General features: G+C 45.4%; 10 non-coding genes across 10 annotated transcripts; all 10 read right to left on the reverse strand.

Moving 5' to 3' along the window:
* Nucleotides 1-249: 249 nt before the first annotated feature.
* Nucleotides 250-368, reverse strand: LOC142516713 (5S ribosomal RNA). The gene has a single exon (XR_012812494.1). It is a non-coding gene; the product is annotated as a 5S ribosomal RNA (ribosomal RNA).
* Nucleotides 369-1049: 681 nt separating this feature from the next.
* On the reverse strand, nucleotides 1050-1166 carry LOC142516565 (5S ribosomal RNA). The gene has a single exon (XR_012812353.1). It is a non-coding gene; the product is annotated as a 5S ribosomal RNA (ribosomal RNA).
* A 689-nt stretch (nucleotides 1167-1855) lies between these two features.
* LOC142510645 (5S ribosomal RNA) lies at nucleotides 1856-1974 on the reverse strand. Its single transcript, XR_012808666.1, has one exon. It is a non-coding gene; the product is annotated as a 5S ribosomal RNA (ribosomal RNA).
* A 683-nt stretch (nucleotides 1975-2657) lies between these two features.
* LOC142516725 (5S ribosomal RNA) lies at nucleotides 2658-2776 on the reverse strand. The gene has a single exon (XR_012812506.1). It is a non-coding gene; the product is annotated as a 5S ribosomal RNA (ribosomal RNA).
* A 638-nt stretch (nucleotides 2777-3414) lies between these two features.
* LOC142513837 (5S ribosomal RNA) lies at nucleotides 3415-3532 on the reverse strand. Its single transcript, XR_012809763.1, has one exon. It is a non-coding gene; the product is annotated as a 5S ribosomal RNA (ribosomal RNA).
* Nucleotides 3533-4215: 683 nt separating this feature from the next.
* Nucleotides 4216-4333, reverse strand: LOC142507127 (5S ribosomal RNA). Its single transcript, XR_012805390.1, has one exon. It is a non-coding gene; the product is annotated as a 5S ribosomal RNA (ribosomal RNA).
* A 681-nt stretch (nucleotides 4334-5014) lies between these two features.
* Nucleotides 5015-5134, reverse strand: LOC142513379 (5S ribosomal RNA). The gene has a single exon (XR_012809329.1). It is a non-coding gene; the product is annotated as a 5S ribosomal RNA (ribosomal RNA).
* A 683-nt stretch (nucleotides 5135-5817) lies between these two features.
* Nucleotides 5818-5935, reverse strand: LOC142513879 (5S ribosomal RNA). Its single transcript, XR_012809802.1, has one exon. It is a non-coding gene; the product is annotated as a 5S ribosomal RNA (ribosomal RNA).
* Nucleotides 5936-6616: 681 nt separating this feature from the next.
* LOC142513392 (5S ribosomal RNA) lies at nucleotides 6617-6734 on the reverse strand. Its single transcript, XR_012809341.1, has one exon. It is a non-coding gene; the product is annotated as a 5S ribosomal RNA (ribosomal RNA).
* A 681-nt stretch (nucleotides 6735-7415) lies between these two features.
* Nucleotides 7416-7533, reverse strand: LOC142507485 (5S ribosomal RNA). Its single transcript, XR_012805742.1, has one exon. It is a non-coding gene; the product is annotated as a 5S ribosomal RNA (ribosomal RNA).
* Nucleotides 7534-7640: the final 107 nt, after the last annotated feature.

Raw genomic sequence — 7640 nt, forward strand, 5'->3', positions numbered from 1 at the left:
GAAGCGGTAAATCGCAAATTAGAGGGTCTTAGAGAAGGAATTCGGCTAAAATCTCGTCAGCTCATTGCGTAGTAATGAGTCTCGTCCGTTTGCCCGTTTACAATCAAATTAGCCTACAATTTTGTCCAAATCCGGCAGTGCCCGAGCTACTTTCATTTCACATGTCTTATCTGGTCCCGATCGAGATTCAGATGATTTGAGCCGAAAATCGTCTGTCAACAAGTAATCAAAAATAGAAAAACACGAAAAAGGGTGCAACACGAGGACTTCCCAGGGGGTCACCCATCCTAGTACTGCTCTCGCCCAAGCACGCTTAACTTCGGAGTTCTGATGGGATCCGGTGCATTAGTGCTGGTATGATCGCACCCGACATTGAGTGGGATGTTTATTCTTATATCCCTCGAGTACGTGTGGAGCGGGCGGCGATGGACAACACGCGGCACTGCTCTCGCCCAATCATAACCACGAAGTTAAGCGTTCTGGCGCGATGGCAGAGCTAGGATGGGTGACCTCCCTGGGAAGACCTCGTGTCGCGACCGTTTACGTAAATTATGGATAAAACAGTCGAAATAATTGTTTTTAATGAGTTAACCGTCTCCGGAGTAATCTGCGTCATACCCTTCGCACAGAACCGGCTCACGACAACAAAAATCGATTAATGTTCCCAGAAAATAGAAAAAAAAATAAGAAGAAGGAAATAACGAATGTAAAGCTATTATTATGCCTGGGATACGATAAAATGGAACCGGAATCGAATTTCGAACTTCCTAAGCGGATTTCTCGAGGAAACGAAAGCTTAACAGAAGCGGTAAATCGCAAATTAGAGGGTCTTAGAGAAGGAATTCGGCTAAATCTCGTCAGCTCATTGCGTAGTAATGAGTCTCGTCCGTTTGCCCGTTTACAATCAAATTAGCCTACAATTTTGTCCAAATCCGGCAGTGCCCGAGCTACTTTCATTTCACATGTCTTATCTGGTCCCGATCGAGATTCAGATGATTTGAGCCGAAATCGTCTGTCAACAAGTAATCAAAAATAGACAAACACGAAAAAGGGTGCAACACGAGGACTTCCCAGGGGTCACCCATCCTAGTACTGCTCTCGCCCAAGCACGCTTAACTTCGGAGTTCTGATGGGATCCGGTGCATTAGTGCTGTATGATCGCACCCGACATTGAGTGGGATGTTTATTCTTATATCCCTCGAGTACGTGTGGACGCGGGCGGCGATGGACAACACGCGGCACTGCTCTCGCCCAATCATAACCATGAAGTTAAGCGTTCTGGCGCGATGGCAGAGCTAGGATGGGTGACCTCCCTGGGAAGACCTCGTGTCGCGACCGTTTACGTAAATTATGGATTAAAACAGTCGAAATAATTGTTTTTAATTAGTTAACCGTCTCCGGAGTAATCTGCGTCATACCCTTCCGCACAGAAACCGGCTCACGACAACAAAAATCGAATAAATGTTCCCAGAAAATAGAAAAAAAATAAGAAGAAGGAAATAACGAATGTAAAGCTATTATTATGCCTGGGATACGATAAAATGGAACCGGAATCGAATTTCGAACTTCCCTAAGCGGATTTCTCGAGGAAACGAAAGCTTAACAGAAGCGGTAAATCGCAAATTAGATGGTCTTAGAGAAGGAATTCGGCTAAAATCTCGTCAGCTCATTGCGTAGTAATGAGTCTCGTCCGTTTGCCCGTTTACAATCAAATTAGCCTACAATTTTGTCCAAATCCGGCAGTGCCCGAGCTACGTTTCATTTCACATGTCTTATCTGGTCCCGATCGAGATTCAGATGATTTGAGCCGAAAATCGTCTGTCAACAAGTAATCAAAAATAGAAAAACACGAAAAAAGGTGCAACACGAGGACTTCCCAGGGGGTCACCCATCCTAGTACTGCTCTCGCCCAAGCACGCTTAACTTCGGAGTTCTGATGGGATCCGGTGCATTAGTGCTAGTATGATCGCACCCGACATTGAGTGGGATGTTTATTCTTATATCCCTCGAGTACGTGTGGAGCGGGCGGCGATGGACAACACGCGGCACTGCTCTCGCCCAATCATAACCACGAAGTTAAGCGTTCTGGCGCGATGGCAGAGCTAGGATGGGTGACCTCCCTGGGAAGACCTCGTGTCGCGACGTTTACGTAAATTATGGATAAAACAGTCGAAATAATTGTTTTTAATGAGTTAACCGTCTCCGGAGTAATCTGCGTCATACCCTTCCGCACAGAACCGGCTCACGACAACAAAAATCGATAAATGTTCCCAGAAAATAGAAAAAAAATAAGAAGAAGGAAATAACGAATGTAAAGCTATTATTATGCCTGGGATACGATTAAAATGGAACCGGAATCGAATTTCGAACTTCCTAAGCGGATTTCTCGAGGAAACGAAAGCTTAACAGAAGCGTTAAATCGCAAATTAGTGGGTCTTAGAGAAGGAATTCGGCTAAAATCTCGTCAGCTCATTGCGTAGCAATGAGTCTCGTCCGTTTGCCCGTTTACAATCAAATTAGCCTACAATTTTGTCCAAATCCGGCAGTGCCCGAGCTACTTTCATTTCACATGTCTTATCTGGTCCCGATCGAGATTCAGATGATTTGAGCCGAAAATCGTCTATCAACAAGTAATCAAAAATAGAAAAACACGAATAAGGGTGCAACACGAGGACTTCCCAGGGGGTCACCCATCCTAGTACTGCTCTCGCCCAAGCACGCTTAACTTCGGAGTTCTGATGGGATCCGGTGCATTAGTGCTGGTATGATCGCACCCGACATTGAGTGGGATGTTTATTCTTATATCCCTCGAGTACGTGTGGAGCGGGCGGCGATTGGACAACACGCGGCACTGCTTCTCGCCCAATCATAACCACGAAGTTAAGCGTTCTGGCGCGATGGCAGAGGTAGTATGGGTGACCTCCCTGGGAAGACCTCGTGTCGCGATCGTTTACGTAAATCCGGAGTAATCTGCGTCATACCCTTCCGCACAGAACCGGCTCACGACAACAAAAATCGATAAATGTTCCCAGAAAATAGAAAAAAAATAAGAAGAAGGAAATAACGAATGTAAAGCTATTATTATGCCTGGGATACGATAAAATGGAACCGGAATCGAATTTCGAACTTCCTAAGCGGATTTCTCGAGGAAACGAAAGCTTAACAGAAGCGGTAAATCGCAAATTAGAGGGTCTTAGAGAAGGAATTCGGCTAAAATCTCGTCAGCTCATTGCGTAGTAATGAGTCTCGTCCGTTTGCCCGTTTACAATCAAATTAGCCTACAATTTTGTCCAAATCCGGCAGTGCCCGAGCTACTTTCATTTCACATGTCTTATCTGGTCCCGATCGAGATTCAGATGATTTGAGCCGGAAATCGTCTGTCAACAAGTAATCAAAAATAGAAAAACACGAAAAAGGGTGCAACACGAGGACTTCCCAGGGGGTCACCCATCCTAGTACTGCTCTCGCCCAAGCACGCTTAACTTCGGAGTTCTGATGGATCCGGTGCATTAGTGCTGGTATGATCGCACCCGACATTGAGTGGGATGTTTATTCTTATATCCCTCGAGTACGTGTGGAGCGGGCGGCGATGGACAACACGCGGCACTGCTCTCGCCCAATCATACCCACGAAGTTAAGCGTTCTGGCGCGATGGCAGAGCTAGGATGGGTGACCTCCCTGGGAAGACCTCGTGTCGCGACGTTTACGTAAATTATGGAATAAAACAGTCGAAATAATTGTTTTTAATGAGTTAACCGTCTCCGGAGTAATCTGCGTCATACCCTTCCGCACAGAACCGGCTCACGACAACAAAAATCGATAAATGTTCCCAGAAATAGAAAAAAAATAAGAAGAAGGAAATAACGAATGTAAAGCTATTATTATGCCTGGGATACGATAAAATGGAACCGGAATCGAATTTCGAACTTCCTAAGCGGATTTCTCGAGGAAACGAAAGCTTAACAGAAGCGTTAAATCGCAAATTAGAGGGTCTTAGAGAAGGAATTCGGCTAAAATCTCGTCAGCTCATTGCGTAGTAATGAGTCTCGTCCGTTTTGCCCGTTTACAATCAAATTAGCCTACAATTTTGTCCAAATCCGGCAGTGCCCGAGCTACTTTCATTTCACATGTCTTATCTGGTCCCGATCGAGATTCAGATGATTTGAGCCGAAAATCGTCTGTCAACAAGTAATCAAAATAGAAAAACACGAAAAAGGGTTGCAACACGAGGACTTCCCAGGGGTCACCACTCCTAGTACTGCTCTCGCCCAAGCCCGCTTAACTTCGGAGTTCTGATGGGATCCGGTGCATTAGTGCTGGTATGATCGCACCCGACATTGAGTGGGATGTTATTCTTATATCCCTCGAGTACGTGTGGAGCGGGCGGCGATGGACAACACGCGGCACTGCTCTCGCCCAATCATAACCACGAAGTTAAGCGTTTCTGGCGCGATGGCAGAGGTAGGATGGGTGACCTCCCTGGGAAGACCTCGTGTCGCGATCGTTTACGTAAATATGGATAAACAGTCGAAATAATTGTTTTTAATTAGTTAACCGTCTCCGGAGTAATCTGCGTCATACCCTTCCGCACAGAACCGGCTCACGACAACAAAAATCGATAAATGTTCCCAGAAAATAGAAAAAAAATAAGAAGAAGGAAATAACGAATGTAAAGCTATTATTATGCCTGGGATACGATAAAATGGAACCGGAATCGAATTTCGAATTCCTAAGCGGATTTCTCGAGGAAACGAAAGCTTAACAGAAGCGTTAAATCGCAAATTAGAGGGTCTTAGAGAAGGAATTCGGCTAAAATCTCGTCAGCTCATTTGCGTAGTAATGAGTCTCGTCCGTTTGCCCGTTTACAATCAAATTAGCCTACAATTTTGTCCAAATCCGGCAGTGCCCGAGCTACTTTCATTTCACATGTCTTATCTGGTCCCGATCGAGATTCAGATGATTTGAGCCGAAAATCGTCTGTCAACAAGTAATCAAAAATAGAAAAACACGAAAAAGGGTGCAACACGAGGACTTCCCAGGGGGTCACCCATCCTAGTACTGCTCTCGCCCAAGCACGCTTAACTTCGGAGTTCTGATGGGATCCGGTGCATTAGTGCTGGTAATGATCGCACCCGACATTGAGTGGGATGTTTATTCTTATATCCCTCGATGTACGTGTGGATGCGGGCGGCGATGGACAACACGCGGCACTGCTCTCGCCCAATCATAACCACGAAGTTAAGCGTTCTGGCGCGATGGCAGAGCTAGGATGGGTGACCTCCCTGGGAAGACCTCGTGTCGCGACGTTTACGTAAATTATGGATAAAACAGTCGAAATAATTGTTTTTAATAGTTAACCGTCTCCGGAGTAATCTGCGTCATACCCTTCCGCACAGAACCGGCTCACGACAACAAAAATCGATAAATGTTCCCAGAAAATAGAAAAAAAATAAGAAGAAGGAAATAACGAATGTAAAGCTATTATTATGCCTTGGATACGATAAAATGGAACCGGAATCGAATTTCGAACTTCCTAAGCGGATTTCTCGAGGAAACGAAAGCTTAACAGAAGCGTTAAATCGCAAATTAGAGGGTCTTAGAGAAGGAATTCGGCTAAAATCTCGTCAGCTCATTGCGTAGTAATGAGTCTCGTCCGTTTGCCCGTTTACAATCAAATTAGCCTACAATTTTGTCCAAATCCGGCAGTGCCCGAGCTACTTTCATTTCACATGTCTTATCTGGTCCCGATCGAGATTCAGATGATTTGAGCCGAAAATCGTCTATCAACAAGTAATCAAAAATAGAAAAACACGAAAAAGGGTGCAACACGAGGACTTCCCAGGGGGTCACCCATCCTAGTACTGCTCTCGCCCAAGCACGCTTAACTTCGGAGTTCTGATGGGATCCGGGCATTAGTGCTGGTATGATCGCACCCGACATTGAGTGGATGTTTATTCTTATATCCCTCGAGTACGTGTGGAGCGGGCGGCGATGGACAACACGCGGCACTGCTCTCGCCCAATCATAACCACGAAGTTAAGCGTTCTGGCGCGATGGCAGAGCTAGGATGGGTGACCTCCCTGGGAAGACCTCGTGTCGCGACCGTTTACGTAAATTATGGATAAAACAGTCGAAATAATTGTTTTTAATGAGTTAACCGTTCTCGGAGTAATCTGCGTCATACCCTTCCGCACAGAACCGGCTCACGACAACAAAAATCGATAAATGTTCCCAGAAAATAGAAAAAAAATAAGAAGAAGGAAATAACGAATGTAAAGCTATTATTATGCCTGGGCTACGATAAAATGGAACCGGAATCGAATTTCGAACTTCCTAAGCGGATTTCTCGAGGAAACGAAAGCTTAACAGAAGCGGTTAAATCGCAAATTAGAGGGTCTTAGAGAAGGAATTCGGCTAAAATCTCGTCAGCTCATTGCGTAGTAATGAGTCTCGTCCGTTTGCCCGTTTACAATCAAATTAGCCTACAATTTTGTCCAAATCCGGCAGTGCCGAGCTACTTTCATTTCACATGTTTTATCTGGTCCGATCGAGATTCAGATGATTTGAGCCGAAAATCGTCTATCAACAAGTAATCAAAAATAGAAAAACACGAAAAAGGGTGCAACACGAGGACTTCCCAGGGGGTCACCATCCTAGTACTGCTCTCGCCCAAGCACGCTTAACTTCGGAGTTCTGATGGGATCCGGTGCATTAGTGCTGGTATGATCGCACCCGACATTGAGTGGGATGTTTATTCTTATATCCCTCGAGTACGTGTGGAGCGGGCGGCGATGGACAACACGCGGCACTGCTTCCGCCCAATCATAACACGAAGTTAAGCGTTCTGGCGCGATGGCAGAGGTAGGATGGGTGACCTCCCTGGGAAGACCTCGTGTCGCGATCGTTTACGTAAATTATGGATTAAACAGTCGAAATAATTGTTTTTAATTAGTTAACCGTCTCCGGAGTAATCTGCGTCATACCCTTCCGCACAGAACCGGCTCACGACAACAAAAATCGATAAATGTTCCCAGAAAATAGAAAAAAAAATAAGAAGAAGGAAATAACGAAGTAAAGCTATTATTATGCCTGGGATACGATAAAATGGAACCGGAATCGAATTTCGAACTTCTAAGCGGATTTCTCGAGGAAACGAAAGCTTAAACAGAAGCGTTAAATCGCAAATTAGAGGGTCTTAGAGAAGGAATTCGGCTAAAATCTCGTCAAGCTCATTGCGTAGTAATGAGTCTCGTACGTTTGCCCGTTTACAATCAAATTAGCCTACAATTTTGTCCAAATCCGGCAGTGCCCGAGCTACTTTCATTTCACATGTCTTATCTGGTCCCGATCGAGATTCAGATGATTTGAGCCGAAAATCGTCTGTCAACAAGTAATCAAAAAGAAAAACACGAAAAAGGGTGCAACACGAGACTTCCCAGGGGGTCACCCATCCTAGTACTGCTCTCGCCCAAGCACGCTTAACTTCGGAGTTCTGATGGGATCCGGTGCATTAGTGCTGGTATGATCGCACCCGACATTGAGTGGATGTTTATTCTTATATCCCTCAGTACGTGTGGAGCGGGCGCGATGGACAACACGCGGCACTGCTCTCGCCCAATCATAACCATGAAGTTAAGCTT

Source organism: Primulina tabacum, chromosome 10 (genome assembly GCF_025594145.1).
Source record: "Primulina tabacum isolate GXHZ01 chromosome 10, ASM2559414v2, whole genome shotgun sequence".
NCBI lineage: Eukaryota > Viridiplantae > Streptophyta > Magnoliopsida > Lamiales > Gesneriaceae > Primulina > Primulina tabacum.